Source organism: Anser cygnoides, chromosome Z, assembly GCF_040182565.1.
Source record: "Anser cygnoides isolate HZ-2024a breed goose chromosome Z, Taihu_goose_T2T_genome, whole genome shotgun sequence".
Classification (NCBI taxonomy): Eukaryota; Metazoa; Chordata; class Aves; order Anseriformes; family Anatidae; genus Anser; species Anser cygnoides.
In genome coordinates this window covers 24,277,973-24,294,742 of record NC_089912.1, presented here as the reverse complement: position 1 = coordinate 24,294,742, position 16,770 = coordinate 24,277,973, and the positions used below count along the sequence as shown (strand labels likewise).

The window sequence follows — 16,770 nt, the reverse complement described above, 5'->3', positions numbered from 1 at the left end:
AAAGCAAAGTACAAATCACTTAATGCAGGTCACACATTGCAAACCAAGAACCATCTGCATTTATTCAGTACTGCCATCCCGTCCAATGGGCAGGTTTGATAGCTATAGATATGTCTGAATTATCACAAAAAACTTTCACCTCTGCAGGTGTTTGTAAGGAGTTTACAGTGGATCAAAGGCTTCTTATTTGCCATACATCCTTTCTATTTTGTATTCATTTTATGTCTGTGAGACAGTTGCTGCTTATTTCAAAGTGTCTAAAGAAGAAGAGACTGCAAGTGGAGGGTAACAAAGAGGTAATAGAATAAATACCTAGTACCAGATAAGAAATTGTTGTATTTATAATTTAATCTGTCAAATCCTGAATTTCTAGATTAAGATAATTTTACCATTTTCTCACAAGATTCTACAAGGAGAAACAGATTTATTTCTGTGAGATGATTTTGTCCTGTACAGGATGATAACATCACAAAACCAAAACAAATAATGTTAGGTCTTTTTTTCTCCCTTTTTTAAATTTTATGTTATTTTAGTTAAACCCTTTTGCTGTTCATCTTCTTGTATGAAGCAGCTGTGCAAGTCTTCAGCTCAAAATGCAAGACCTAACAATTCTGTCTTGAGCCACTGAATACAATTGAATAGAAGATGGGCACAGTATGTAGAAAGGAACAGAACTGGGTGGTCTGCAAAGGAGGGACAACAGGTATGTTTGACCTATCAGAACATAAAGATAACACCAAAAAAAAAAAAAAGATAATAGAAACGATAGTCAGAACATAAAGATAATACCAAAAAATTTGGAACTTGGAAGAATTAGCTGGATCTCTACTACCAATAACAGACCCAAGATTTGGTCCTGCACTTTTTTAAGAATAAACAGTATGTTTTGAGTAGGCATTTAATTGAGAATGTTTTACAAAATGTTATCTCAGTACCTGTCACACACACTAAAAAATAATTTTCTGATACCTTATGATGTGTCAGATCAATAAAACACAAAATAATGAATCACATGAGGATAGACTGCTTCTTATTCATGTAATAAAATCTTTCTGGGGTAAAAGATAAAGTTCATAGTTCAAATGATGATACTTCTCCCACAAGTTTTCTCCAACATATATGTAATTTTTAAATGCTAGCTGAACAGTTGAAAGGTACATTCATAACAGTAGCTGCTTCAGTAAGAGATTAATTCTCTATTAAACATATATAATCTATATAATCCTAGATATTATGTGGAAAGTTCAGAAAAAGTGTTTTCTAGTTTCTTACTTTTTAAATAGTTTCATACATTTTAAATAAGGAGATGTAAATAAAGAGATAAGTACTGCAACACTGTTGGAGTTCTTTTACTTTTGTCTGAGGAGACCTTAATAACAGCCAAATTCTGAGCTTAATCTTCCCCGCTCCCTGCTCCCCATCATTTCTCTCTTGCTTTTAAAAGAAAAGGATTGGTCGGAAAAAATACAAAAGAAAAGGGTTTAGTTTCATATGCTTCTTGTCTTGACAAGATTTTTAAGCTGTCATAGAGTTAAAGAGTACATGAATCAGCATAGTAGTCATTTGTGCCATATATTCTGGGACAAGGTACAAGGAAAAGATTCATACACAGTTCTGTACATCATCAGCACGTTGCTGCAGGGATTCTTGAAAGGCCACAGTATGCCTAGCAAAGAAAAAATAGCAATGTATTCTCTCGGTAGAATTTCACATTCTGAAAAAAGGAATCTGATTCCATGTAGTACTGTGTAAGATGTCATATCACATAGATCAGAAATTAACATCCAGCTGCCAAGGAAACAGAAAAGTACAAAAATAAATACTTTTGTAAAAAAAAATTGTTTGAACCAAAGAACAAGATATCAGTTTGTTTGGATTTTTTTTTTCCTATTTAAAGATTGAATTCTTCTGTTTAGGTATGCAGTAGGAATAGCTGAGAACTGTTTGCCTATACCTCTAAGGTATAGTACATTTTTGAGCAACTTTCTTCGTTAAAAAGATGTTCCAGCTTATTCTTTATTAATTTAATTATGCAAAAAATTAATGCAAATGTTTAATTAACAGTTTAAGATTAAATACTAAATATCACACATTTTAGTAACATAGTATTATTTTCCCAAAACATTAGGCATTTGAAAATGTTGATGTTAGCCTTTCTGCAAATATATTCCCCCAGTTTAAAGCTAATACAATTTGTCATTCTATCTCAAAGAACCATGTGGACCTCAATGAAGTGCAATTTTCTTCTTACTGTAAAAACTGTTAACATTATACTGTCAGTATACAGTTAATAGTAGTAAGCATGATCAAAGAATTTAGCTCTGCAGATCACTGTCAATAAAATGACATCTAATATTTGCACTAAACCAGTAATTAACTATGGGAATGACAAAATCCAGTCCAGGTCAACTATGGTATTTAATCCTGATCTCATCATCTACGTTCCCAGAAAGAGCCATATAAAAACTTCACCTCACTAACAAATCTACCAGAAATTCATGGTACTTCCACATTACATGAGAGAAAGACTTGCAGTCTTACTAGAGAGTAGTCTCAATAATGTGTGGAAATCCAGATTCTTCCTCTTCGAGTCTGATGAGTTGGCTCTTACGTCTTCCATTTATTTTGCTCGTCTCCCAACTTTTCTTATCTCCAACTTGTATTTTTCCCAATCTTCTCTTAATTGTGCATTGTTTCTTGTCCTATTTCTTTTCTGTTTCATAAAGAAGCACCAGTCTCCTTTTCCAAGTCCTAGATTCCAGCACGTAATACTACAAATACTGCTGTCTTCTTGTTTTAGAATCACAGAATCATAGAATGGTCTGGGTTGGAAGGAATCAACGATCACTTAGTTCCAACCCCCTTGCCATGGGCAGGAACACCTTCCTCTACACCAGGTTGCTCAAAGCCTCATCCAACCTGGCCTTAAACACTTCCAAGGATGAAGCATCCACAGCTTCTCTGGGCAACCTAGTGCAGTGCCTCATCGCACTCATAATAAAGAATTTCTTCAAAATATCTAATCTAAATCTACCCTTTTTAAGTTTAAATACATTACTCCTTGTCGTATCACTACGCCCCCTGAAAAAGAGTCCTTTCCCAGCTTGCCTGTAGGCCCCGTTTAAGTACTGGAAGGCCAATAGAAGGTTTACCTGGAGCCTTCTCTTCTCCAGGCTGTACTCTTCCTAATTCTAGGCTCCTCAGTTCTATTGTGATTTATTACCCTGGTCACTGCTTTTATTACTTTAGACATTTGTTCCAGTTTACTTTTCTAAATATTTGAGTCCTGTGCTTCCTTTTGACACCTCATCCTCATTCTGTATTCTAGAAAATTATGTCATTTGTGTCTGATGCTCTCATGTTCAGTTGCACAAAAATGACATAAGCCAGCCTTTTAGCCCAAATACTTTCAACCCTCTTATCCTTCTGTAACTGGGTTCCTATTCCTTCTTCATATTTTAAAACATACCTTCTACAAACTTTTCTTTCCCTACTGTGCTGCCTGACTCCTCAGCATATTAAGCAGATAGGAACATCAAGCAGCAGCATGCTGGAAGACAGCTTTTGTGCACTGTTTCCAGTGTGGGATTGAATTTATTTCAGGTCAACATGGAACCAACACTACATGAAAACTTCCACTTGGTTTCAATAGATCAGAATTAATGAATTCTGTGTTCAGTCACAGGACTATGATCTCATTGCAGTCACAGAGACATGGTGGGATTCCTTGCATGACTGGAATGCTTCATGGAAGGCTATGTGCTTTATAGAAAAGACCGGCCAGAAAGGCGAGATGGTGGAGTTGCTTTTTATGTGAGAAAGCAACTGGAATGCATGGAACTCTGCCCAGAGGTGAACGACGAGTGAGATAAGAGCTTATGGGTAAGGATTAAAGGGCAGGCTACCATGGCTGACACTGTTGTGGGTGTTTGCTACAAGTCACCTAATCAGGAAGAGAAAGTAGATGAAGCCTTCTTCAGACAGCTTGCAGTAGCCTCTCAGTCACAAGCCCTGGTTCTCATGGGGGACTTGAGCAACCCTGATATCTGCTGGGAAGACCACACAGATAGGCACAAACAGTACAGGAGGTTCCTGCAGTACACTGATGACAACTTTTTGACACAAGTGGTGGAGAAGCCAACAACGAGAGGTGTGCTGCTGGACTTTGCATTAACAAATGAGGAAGGAGTAGCTGGAGATGTGAGGGTTGGGGGCAGCCTTGGCTGCAGTGACCATGACTTGATGGAGTTAAGGATCTTGTGAGGAGAAAGCAGGGCAAAAAGTAGGATTGCAACCCTAGACTTCAGGAGATCAAAACTGTCTTCTTCAAGGATCTACTTAGAAGAATTCCATGGGTGAGGGCCCTGGAAGGAAGGGAAGTCTCAGACAGCTGGTCAGTATTCAAGTATCACTTCCTCTATGCTTAAGATCAGTGCATTCCTATGAGTAAGAAGGCAAGCAAAGCGGGCAGGAGTCCTACATGGATGAACAGGGAGCTCCTAGTGTAGCTCAGACAGAAGAAGGAAGTTTACAGCAAGTGGAAAAAAGGACAGGCCATTTGGGAGGAATATAGGGACACTGTCAGAGAATGCAGGGATGTGACAAGGAAGGCCAAGGCCCATTTGGAATTAAATCTGGCAAGGGATGTCAAGAACAACAAGAAGGGCTTCTTCAAATACATCAGTAGAAAAAGGAAGACTGGTGAAAATGTCGTCCCACTGCTGAATGGGGCGGGTGCCCTGGTAATAAACAAAATGGAGAAGTCAGAGTTGCTGAATGACTTTTTGTGTCAGTCTTTACTGCAAAGATCAGCCTTCAGGAATCTCAGACCCTGGAAACAAGAGAGGAAGTCCAGAGAAAGGAGGACTTTCCCTAGGTCGACGAGGATCAGGTCAGAGATCATCTAAGCATAACTGACATCCAGAAATCCATGGGCCCCAGTGGAATGCACCCATGGATACTGAGCTAGCTAGCTGACATTATTGCTAGGCCACTCTCCATCATCTCTGAAAGGTTGTGGAGAACAAGAGAGGTGACTGAGGGCTGGAAGAGAACCAATATCACACCAGTATTCAAAAGGGACAAGAAGAAAGACTCAGGCAACTATAGGCCAGTCAGATTCACCTCCATCCCTGGAAAGGTGATGGAACAGCTCATCCTGGAGGTTATCTTCAAGCATGTGGAGGATAAGGTGATCAGGAATAGTCAGCATGGATTCACAAATCAGAAATCATGCTTAACCAATTTGATAGCCTTCTCTTGTGGGATGACTTGCTGTTTAGATGAGGACAGAGTGGTGTACGTGGTCTACCTTGACTTCAGCAAGGCTTTCAACACTATCTCCCATAACATCCTCATAGACAAGCTCAGGAAGTGCGGCCTAGATCAGTGGGCGGTGAGGTGTATTGGCAATTGGCTGGATGGCAGAGCTCAGAGGGTTGTGTTTAGTGGTGCAGAATCTAGTTGGAGGCCTGTAGCTAGCGGTGACCCCAGGGGTCAGTACTGGGTCCAGTCCTGTTCAACTTATTCATCAGCAACCTGGACAATGGAACGGAGTGTACCCTCAGCAAATTTGCTGACAACTCAAGGCTTGGAGGAGTGGCTGATACCCCAGAGGGCTTTGCTGCCATTCAGAGGGACCTTGACAGGCTGGAGGGTTAGGCTGAGAGGAACCTCAGGAAGTTCAACAAAGGCAAGTGCAGGGTCCTGCACTTGGGGGAGGAATAACCCCAAGCACCAGTACAGGCTGGGGGATTTGGAGAGCAGCTTGGAGAGCAGCTCTGCAGAGAGGTACCTGGGAGTCCTGGTGGACAGCGGGCTGACCATGAGTCATCAATGTGCCATTGTGGCCAAGAAGGCCAACGGTATCCCTGGGTGCATTTGGAATAATGTTGCCGCAGGTCAAGGGAGGTGATCCCCTCCTCTACTCAGCCCTAGTTAGGCCACATCTGGAGTTTTTTGTCCAGTTCTGGGCTCCCCAGTACAAAAGGGACATGGACCTCCTGGAGTGAGTCCAGAGGAGGGCTACGAAATTGTTTAGAGGACTAGAGGACCTGTTGTATGAGGATAGACTGAGAGAGCCAAGCTTGTTTATCCTGGAAAAGAGAAGACTGAGGGGAGACGTCGTTAATGTGTATAAATATCTGAGGGGAGGGTGTCGAGAGTATAGAGCCCAGCGAGAGGACAAGAGGCAATGGGCACGAACTGAAGCACAGGAAGTTCCGACTGAATATGAGGGGGCACTTTTTTACTGTGAGGGTGACACAGCACTGGGACAGGTTGCCCAGAGAGGTTGTGGAGTGTCCTTCTCTGGAGATACTCAAAACCTGCCTGGCTGTCATCCTGTGCAATGTGCTCTAGGTGATCCTGCTTGGCAGGGGGTTGGACTAGATGATCTTCACAGGTAGCTTCCAACCCTGCCCATTCTGTGATTCTGTGATTACTTTGTAGAGCTGTTATGTGAATAATCTGATCATCTTTAGAAGCTAAGAGATGTGTAGCATTCCCAGAGTATGCAAAATCATCAGAAATTTTAATTGCTTGCATCTGATTATTGATAAAGACAAACAGACAACTGCCTGAAAGAATGTTGAGATTACGCTTATATGGTAAAAGCTGGTCTTTATATAATAATTATCCAAACTTCACATCTCACCAAGAAATTTAAGAGCTCCAAAAGAGTATGTAAAATGCTCAGATAGAATATTATAATAATGTCTTTTCTAAAGAACAAATCTGTGCCTCTTTCTCTAGTCTTATCCCCAGAAACAGTTAAAAAATGTATGCAAGTTGATAAAACATTGTTTCTTAGAAGAGGAAAATAGCTGTAAAGTTTTGTGATACTACTTGTTCTGAAAACTGGTGTTCGACAATTTTAATAATAATAATGTCTTAAATATCTTACAGCTTATCAGGGAAGATAGAGCATGTATAGGAAATGTATATATATAAAATATATTTCTGTAGCTTCAAATGTTGTGTTAATATGACAATGACTTTCTTTCACAACCCTTCCACTCCCTGCTTAGGATAGAAAATGAGATTCAGTTAGGAAGAGAGAAAAATATTTATAAATGTGACAGGAGTGAGGACAAAAAAAGAAAGGAGGAAGGATGTAAGTCTGGGAGAAAGAAGAGACTAAAACTGTGAGGTAAAGTAAGGGGTTAATATGAAAGCACTGGGGAAAAATTCTTGAAAGTACAATGGAAAAGTGGAAATGATAATGACATGATTTCCTACTCTCTGAAACTTGACTTCCCGCCCTGCACCTCCATAGTTTTATCTCTGATAAAACTTTAGCTCTGTTAGAAGTTTGCCTAAGTGCAGCTCTGAACCAATGGCCTCCAAGCCTCAGGATTGGGTTTATACAGGAAAGCCCTAATATGGCTTTTCATGAAACAACCTGATGGTTGGACTAAGTGATCTTGAAGGTCTTTTAGGACCTTAATGATTCTGTGATTCTATGATACTCCAGTTTCACAAGAACCATTTCTTTGTGCATAGCTACAGCAAGCCATGTTTGTAAGGGTGCACTTGGGTGTATGTGCATACACGCCTGGCTGTCCTTAGGTGGCTCTTATCACCTGGACAGTTTTACTCAGATTTAGTGAATAAACAGTCTGGGTGCAGCTAAGCACCTTAATTGTGAACTGGAAATACCATACATATTAGCTGAAAAACATGATAGATTTGTGTGATCTTAGTTCTATTTCAAGAATAGTTGAATCAATTTCTAAATGTGGAATGTAGTTATAACTGTTTTGGTATGATATATAATCTCTGTATTTCTCAAAGGAAGGTAGGGATCACTACTCATGAGACAAAAATCCTTTCCAAAGAAATTGTTCAATCTCTTTGTACTAAAATGAATTTTATTCCACTAACATTATAAAAGCAATTTATTCAGTTGAACTGAGCAGAATTCCCTCAATACCCATAAAGCCACATTTCAAAAAGACAACTGAAAATTTGGTTATTTTTCTGCATATACTTGACTGTCATGTTTGATGGAATATTTGCTTAAATTAGCAGACACAGTGAATATAAAAAGAGTTATGTAAGAAATTCTACAAAAATACATTTTTTCTTTACAAGTCTTCTCAAAATACTAAATACCAAGAAGTAACACTAGAAGCTATTTCAAGCTATGGTTTATCAACACATACTCAATGAATATACACAATGTTATATGTACGTAAGACTAAGGAGGTAGACTGAGTAGAACACATACAATTTCATGAATGATACTATGGTTCAGAACAAAAAGAGTGGTTGAAAATATAGAGCAAAAGACTATGTAGTGGGGGTGAAGAAGACATCATTCAAGTTTTTACATGATGGGCAATACGGACTTCTGGTTATTGAGATTACAGGAAATCGAAAACTTCAAAAGAGATATTCTTGAGTTTACCATATGTGAAGAAATACAAAGGATTAATGTGTACATGAGATGTTAATCGCCCAAGACCTTCATTCTGTTTGCTTCTGTGCCATTCTAGGTTTGTCTGGGAAAAAGGTTTCATGAGAAATTTTGTTTTGTTTTGTTTTATTTTACATAAGTCTCAATAAACACCATTTTACCTAGATTGGGAATTTACTATTATTATTATTTTTAGCTTTAATAAATAACTTTTTGAGCAGATAAGGAAAATAAGGATGGAAAATTATTCTTTTGTTTGTTTGTTTGTTTTTATTATTTCAGTGGACAGACATTTTATTATATGTGGTTTAAAAAAAATTCTTAGGTTTTATGATTTTTGGCTGGTGTAGTGGCATGAGATATGTATTTACCTAGAGATTTAAAAGCTGTGAAATAATACACTCATTACTAACTACAAATACCTTCATTGAAGAGTCATGCCTGGATTAAAAAAAAAAAAAAAAATCTCAATACCAATTCAAAGAGAAAAATAAAGAAAAGTCATCCAGAAGAAGTTGGAAGTTAGTTTAAAATGCAAGTTATGCAATTTGAATTTCAGACTAGGAGAGGTTAGTGGAAAGTATATTTCTAAGATGCCATCTGTATAAAATGTGTTTTGACAACCTCAAATTGTATCCCCAAAAAATTAAAAAGGTGGACAGTTGAAGAAGATGAGCTGAACAACCTTCTCGCTTACATAACACCTATTCAGTTCCTGTAACACCAGCAAATCTACTTCCAGTAATTTTTATATACATACTGACAACATTTGGCTGCCATTCATGTTCCAGAATGACAGCCTCTTAACAGCTTCTTTTTTAACGCTCTTCCTTTCCATTCAGGGAGACAGAAGTATCTCTATAAATGGCTGAGTGAAAGAAAATAATGGTGTTTTCCAAAAGGGATTGTCTTAATTGAATTCATAATGCTTGCCTACAAACGGCATTCAGATTAATAGACTGGCTAAATGTTTGTACATTAACATTTGATATGCTGTCTGTTTATAGTAGCCATCTGGTTTTTCAAATTCCCATGGGAATAAAAAACAAGATTGGTAAATGTTATTAAAACCTATATAATATTATGTTTCAGTCTCTGTTTATATTTTGCTCTTCAAGCCCTAACACTTTCCAAGAAAGAAAAAAAAAACAAACTTCTTACGCAGTAGTATAAGAAATGTTTGAAAATTTGAAAGATATTGGAGCTCAGTAGGTCAGTGCTACTTTTAATGTTTATATAGAAAGATTTGTTCACCACTCTGCCTTTGACAGTCATACAATCAAAAAATGGCCTGGGCTGGAAGGAATCTTCCAGATCTCTTAATTCCAACCCCCTTGCCATGGGCAGGGACACCTTGCACTAGACCAGGTTGCTCAAAGCCCCATCCAACCTGGCCTTGAACACTTCTGGGGATGGGGCATCCACATCTTCTCTGGGCAACCTGTTCCAGTGCCTCACCACCCTCAGAGTAAAGAATTTCTTCTTTATACCTACTCTATGCCTACCCTCTTTTAGTTTAAAGACATTAGCTCTTGTCCTATCATTACATCTCCTGACAAAAAGTCCCTCCCCATCTTTCCTGTAGTCCCCCATTAGGTATGAAAGGCTGCTATAAGGTCTCCCCCTGTATTCTCTTCTCCAGGCTGAACAACCTCAACTATCTTCACGGGAGAAGTGCTCCAGCCCTTTGATCATCCTTGTGGACTTCCTCTATTAGGTGCGTGTCTCTTTTATATTGGGGACCACAGACCTGAACACAATACTCCAGGTGGGGGTCTCACAAGAAGAGAGTAGGGACGTACAAACACCTCCCTTGACCCACTGGTTCAAGGGGGAGGGGGAGGGGGAGGGGGAGGGGGAGGGGGAGGGGGAGGGGGAGGGGGAGGGGGAGGGGGAGGGGGAGGGGGAGGGGGAGGGGGAGGGGGAGGGGGAGGGGAGGGGAGGGGAAAAGAGGGGAAGGGGAAGGGGAAGGGGAAGGGGAAGGGGAAGGGGAAGGGGAAGGGGAAGGGGAAGGGGAAGGGGAAGGGGAAGGGGAAGGGGAGGGGAGGGGAGGGGAGGGGAGGGGAGGGGAGGGGAGGGGAGGGGAGGGGAGGGGAGGGGAGGGGAGGGGAGGGGAGGGGAGGGGAGGGGAGGGGAGGGGAGGGGAGGGGAGGGGAGGGGAGGGAAGGGAAGGGAAGGGAAGGGAAGGGAAGGGAAGGGAAGGGAAGGGAAGGGAAGGGAAGGGAAGGGAAGGGAAGGGAAGGGAAGGGAAGGGAAGGGAAGGGAAGGGAAGGGAAGGGAGGGGAGGGGAGGGGAGGGGAGGGGAGGGGAGGGGAGGGGAGGGGAGGGGAGGGGAGGGGAGGGGAGGGGAGGGGAGGGGAGGGGAGGGGAGGGGAGGGGAGGGGGGGGGGAGGGGGAGGGGGAGGGGGAGGGGGAGGGGGAGGGGGAGGGGGAGGGGAAGGGGAAGGGGAAGGGGAAGGGAAAGGGAAAGGGAAAGGGAAAGGGAAAGGGAAAGGGAAAGGGAAAGGGAAAGGGAAAGGGAAAGGGAAAGGGAAAGGGAAAGGGAAAGGGAAAGGGAAAGGGAAAGGGAAAGGGAAAGGGAAAGGCAAGGCAAGGAAGAAAAAAAAGAAGAAAAAAAGAAAAAAAAGAAAAAGAAAAGAAAAAGGAAAATAAAAAGAAGGAAAAGAAAGAAAGGAAAAGAAAAGAAAATTGTTGTGGTTTAACCCGGCTGGCAGCTAAACACCACACAGCCGTTCGCTCACCCTCCCCCCTCCCTCTCTGGGATGGGGGAGAGAAACGGGAAAGTGAAGCCTGTGAGTTGAGATAAAGACAGTTTATTAAGACAGGAATATAATAATATAAGGAATATAAGGAATATAATAATAACAATAATAATAATAATAGTGATAATGATAATAGTATTAACAATAATAATGTGTAAGAAAACAAGTGATGCACAATGCAATTGCTCACCACCCGCTGACCGATGCCCAGCCTATTCCCGAGCAGCCGGACCCCCCACCCCGGCCAGCCACCCCTATATATTGTTTAGCATGACGTCAGATGGTATGGAATACCCCTTTGGCCAGTTTGGGTCAGCTGTCCTGGGTCTGTCCCCTCCCAGCTCCTGCTGCACCCCCAGCCTGCTCGCTGGCAGGACAGAGCGAGAAGCCGAAAAGTCCTTGGCCTGGTGTAAACACTGCTCTGCAACAATTAAAACATCAGCATGTTATCAGCGCTCTTCTCATCCTAATCCAAAACATAGCACCCTACCAGCTACTATGAGCTACTTAACTCTGTCCTAACTGGAACCAGGACGGAAGGGAAGGGAAGGGAAGGGAAGGGAAGGGAAGGGAAGGGAAGGGAAGGGAAGGGAAGGGAAGGGAAGGGAAGGGAAGGGAAGGGAAGGGAAGGGAAGGGAAGGGAAGGGAAGGGAAGGGAAGGGAAGGGAAGGGAAGGGAAGGGAAGGGAAGGGAAGGGAAGGGAAGGGAAGGGAAGGGAAGGGAAGGGAAGGGAAGGGAAGGGAAGGGAAGGGAAGGGAAGGGAAGGGAAGGGAAGGGAAGGGAAGGGAAGGGAAGGGAAGGGAAGGGAAGGGAAGGGAAGGGAAGGGAAGGGAAGGGAAGGGAAGGGAAGGGAAGGGAAGGGAAGGGAAGGGAAGGGAAGGGAAGGGAAGGGAAGGGAAGGGAAGGGAAGGGAAGGGAAGGGAATGGAAGGGAAGGGAAGGGAAGGGAAGGGAAGGGAAGGGAAGGGAAGGGAAGGGAAGGGAAGGGAAGGGAAGGGAAGGGAAGGAAGAAAGAGAAAGAGGAAGAGGAAGAGGAAGAGGAAGAGAAAGAGAAAGAGAAAGAGAAAGAGAAAGAGAAAGAGAAAGAGAAAGAGAAAGAGAAAGAGAAAGAGAAAGAGAAAGAGAAAGCAAATAAAGAGTAAGCAAATAAATAAATACATAGGGATAAATTATCATCCCAGTAATTCCAGTTCAACTCTATAGTCTCTGTTAGAGACCAAGTGTACTCAAAATGTCTAGGCTTTACCAAGAATGTCTTCCCAGTATAATAATTTCAGGGAGATACAACTTAACAAGGCAATACATATTTCACTATTGAGTATCTCTTGGCAAATTTATTTGGATGTTTTGGAGGAGTTTTATTGTTTAAACTATATTTACAATAATAATCATAATTATGGTTGAAAAACAAATGCAAGACCACAGAGATTTTTAGGGATAAACTTAAAAAAGAACAGAGGAGAAACAGAGGAGAAACACATTATTCTGTAGGCTAGTAGTGAGCTGTCCCCAAATGAAAATTTTGCTGATTAATTTTGTCTCAGATCTATAATCAGAAATGTTTTGTTTTTATTTTTAACTTCTGAATAAAAACACAGAGTAGAAAACTCTCTGAGAAGCTTCAGATTTGGTTCCACTAAGTGCAGGGCCAGGGCAAAAATTTACTTAAGTTGATATTTTGACTGCATGCAATAACAGTCTTATCTGAAACTGTTCGAAAGAATGTGGCTGCTGCAGTAGTGTGTATCCACGTGTGTCTATCTCTGTATCACTGAATTAGAGATCATTGCTGTAGGAGTGTTTGTAAGTCTGAAATATATGCAAGGCCAACTTCAAACTTTACAAGGCTTGATTAAACTCACTTGATAGCAGCACACTTCATCCTGACAGATAGTTCTCACACATAATTAATCGTTACTACTACTTATTCACTGCATACACAAATCTGATAGCGGGTAAATATTAGGAGTCATGAAGATGCTGTGTAATTAGTGCAGGAGGATGCACATACTCCTTAGCCTCTGTGATCAAGTTGATCAGGCTTCTTAGATAAGAGAGCTTATCTTAGAGCTCTTAGATAAGAGAAATGGGAACTGAAGGCAGTTGTCTTCTTTCTTGTCTTTCTCTGGTCGTTGTCTATGTTTATGCTCACTTTTCCTTTCAAAAGTGGGATCTCATCTGTTCCTAGTGCTATTTTCCTTGTTCTTGGTTCTGCTCCTTAGCCTCCTTGTTTGTTTGGCAGGATGTCTGGACCACATGCAGCCCCTTGCACTTACTTTCTTCTTTATTTTGCAATTTATCTCACTTGGTTACCTCCTGCTTGCAACCACAAAAGCCATTGCTTGCTGACTTTGTGGTCATATTGCTCACGTTTATGTAAAATCATTATATGTTGTGTTTGTCTGTGCTACCACAGCATTATAAAAATAAAGTTAATAATAATAATAAAAAAAATATGTTACTGGTTAGATTGTTCTAGTATGCCCATATTTCAGTCCAAAGTGATCTAATATTGATTATATTATACAATTCACAAAATCAAAGAATCACAGAATTGTAGGGGTTGGAAGGGACCTCAAGAGGTCATCGGGTCCAACCTCCCTGCCAAAGCAGGTTCCCTAGAGCAGGTTGCCCAGGTAGGCATCCAGACGGGCCTTGAATATCTCCAGAGAAGGAGACTCAAAAACCTCCCTGTTTGGGAGTTGCACTGTTGGGAGGGCAGTCTCTTCCAGTGCTCTGTCACCCTCACAGTGAAGAAGTTCTTTCGCATGTTGGTGTGGAACTTCCTGTGCTCCGTTTTTTTACCATTGCCCCTTGTCCTGTCCACACAAACCACTGAAAAGAGGTTGGCCAAATCCAACACCTAAGATATTTGTAAACATTGATAAGATCCCCGCTCTGTCTTTTCTTCTCAAGGCTGAACAGACCCAGGTCTCTCAACCTTTCCACATAGAGAAGATGCTCCAGGCCCCGTATCATCTTTGTTGCCCTCTGCTGGACTCTTTCCAGGACATCCCTGTCTTTTTTGTAGTGGGGAGCCCAGAACTGGACACAGTACTCCAGGTGAGGCCTGATCAGGGCAGAGTAGATGGGGAGGATCACCTCCCTTAACCTGTTGGCCATGTTCCTTTTAATGCATGCCAGGATCCCATTGGTCTTCTTGGCCACCAGGGCACACTGCTGGCTCATGGTCAACTTGTCGTCCACCAGGACCCCCAGGTCCTTCTCCACAGAGCTCTTCTCCAGCAGGTCGTCCCCAAGCCTGTACTGATACATGCAGTTGTTCCTTCCCAGGTGCATGACTCTACACTTGCTCTTGTTAAACATCATTTGGTTTCTTCCTGCCCTGCTCTCCAGCCAGTCCAGGTCTCACTGAATGGCAGCACAGCCTTCTGGCGTGTCGGCCACTCCTCCCAGCTTTGTATCATCAGCGTACTTGCTGAGGGTGGACACTATTCCCGCATCAAGGTTGTCGATCATCAGAGATATTACTGACCTCTGCTTTGGCTGCATGGCTACAAAATAGTATTTATTTTATTCAGTGCATTTCCAAATCAATTTTCAAGGAAATTTCATGGTGTCTACAATTAGGAATCAAAGCCAATTATTTTCTCACCCTAGTTTTTCTTCTTTTCATTTAGTTTCAAAGTAGGTACAGGCTTATTTTGTCAGAACTTCTGTTACAAGAAGCTAGCTGGCATTCTTAAGGAATTGTTCTATGTAGTAAGTATTAAAAATATACTACATTATACATATAACTATCTACTACATAAATTAATTAGATGCATAATTCTATGTCCACCCTTCCTATATAAAGTTGCTCTGAGTAGACCCTCAAACCTTTCACCACTCCTTAATGCAGTGAAATAATAAAACGTGATATATATTTATTTTATCCTAGCTATATGAAGATTTTTTCCACGGTACAGGAAAAGAAGATTTGAATGGCTGAAATGAGCTTTGACTGGTACCATAATGAAAATTCCATATCCACAATGAAGTTGGTGTATTCTGGCAATGTAGAGGTGTGAGAGAGAGAAACGATTTGAAAAGCTAGCCTAACCTGGGGGTCTGTCTTCAATTTCTTACTCAGCTTTGTCACTAATTATCTATACCTATAGATCGGTGACAGGGGCTAATGAGCAGTTCTGTATCATGTTGGAAAAAACTTAGTTAAGACTCCAAAGTAGATTAAAAAATAATCCTGGAAAGAGCCAAACATTTTTAATGAAATTTATTACTGGACAGTTCTTAAATCCAAGGGGATTTGAAGGAATCTGGAAGCCAGATTTGGATCCAATTCCCAGTATTCACAGTGTATTATTATTATTATTATTATTATTATTTCTTTTACTTTTACTATTACTATTACTATTATTTTACTATTCTTTAGCATTGTGGGAGCACATAGCTTAAATAATCAGAACATCAAAAGATAAATGAAACAAATAACAATATCACGAGTTTGTAAATCTATTTACATCTGCAAGATTGATCTGTGTACAATAAAAATATGCCAACATGCAGTGAAACCATTTTAAATAAAGGTGCCTGAGAGCAAAGAGAAATTGAAAGGTTAAAAATTATGCCATTTTTATAGTCATGTTATGCTTAAATCAGACATCTGACAATGTTTGGTGTTATATAATCAACCAAGAAATATTAGACTTAAACAGAAAAATTCATGGTCTGTTGCTTCCTTCATAGCTTGAGATTTTATCTGTGACTGACACGTTATTTTTGATGATGTGCATTTCCAGTACTACTTATATAAAAAAGAAACTATATATAAACTGTAGTATGAATTACTTATATATAAACAGGAAGAACCAAATGTTCTATTACATTACTAAAATTATAATTTATGTAAAAGAGATCTGCTGGTAAATTTACAAGACTGATTATATGACAGTGAAAACGAAGAGAAGGACAGACAGACACAGATAGACTGAGGAATCCACTTTTGTATACCATTTGTTTTAAGACCAAAACTAGAAAGGGAGATAGATCTGCTGAAAGTCCCTGGTGATAAACAAAAGGAAAAAGGATATGGGCAGTATCACAAGGCTATCATTCACTAATAGCCAAGCTAGGAATGTTTTTATAGACCTTTTCATGTACTCTTGCTTCTCTCCTGGAGAATGGTGACTTTTCATTTGAGTTTTCCATAAATGAGGGCAGGCCAAGAAGGAGGATACCTTGTAAACATAGTTTTGGTGATGGTGTAGTGATAATGATGGATTATCTAGGATTCAGCTGTTCCAGAACTAGAAACTTTCTCTATGAAATAAATTTATGCGCTTTTTTTTTTTTTTTGGGGGGGGGGGGGGGGGGCATTTTGTTTTTAAATTTAATCTTAGTTGAACTAGTACCAATTCATATATCCAGTGGCTTTTCAAAATGCATCTCCAATGCCCTTCCAGTAGTTTCACACACTGCTGACATTCTGAAGGAATGCCTGCAAGAAATTTCTTTGAAATATCTTGCAATGTGCTCTCTGCCTTATGAAAACTGAATGCTCATGGCCAAGCTACAAACATCCTAATCAAAGAGTAGTGAATGCAGAGAGTCAGCCCAGGAAAAACAGTGG

General features: G+C 40.8%; 2 long non-coding RNA genes across 2 annotated transcripts in view; both read right to left on the bottom strand.

Moving 5' to 3' along the window:
* LOC125180992 (uncharacterized) overlaps positions 1–11,719 on the bottom strand; it is a 31,690-nt gene extending 19,971 nt beyond the window's left edge. The window contains exon 1 of the long non-coding RNA XR_010827871.1: positions 11,372–11,719. This is a non-coding gene — a long non-coding RNA (uncharacterized lncRNA). The remainder of the gene's footprint in view (positions 1–11,371) is intronic.
* LOC136789032 (uncharacterized) overlaps positions 1–16,770 on the bottom strand; it is a 761,292-nt gene that overhangs the window by 360,368 nt on the left and 384,154 nt on the right. The gene's annotated exons all lie outside the window — the stretch shown is intronic.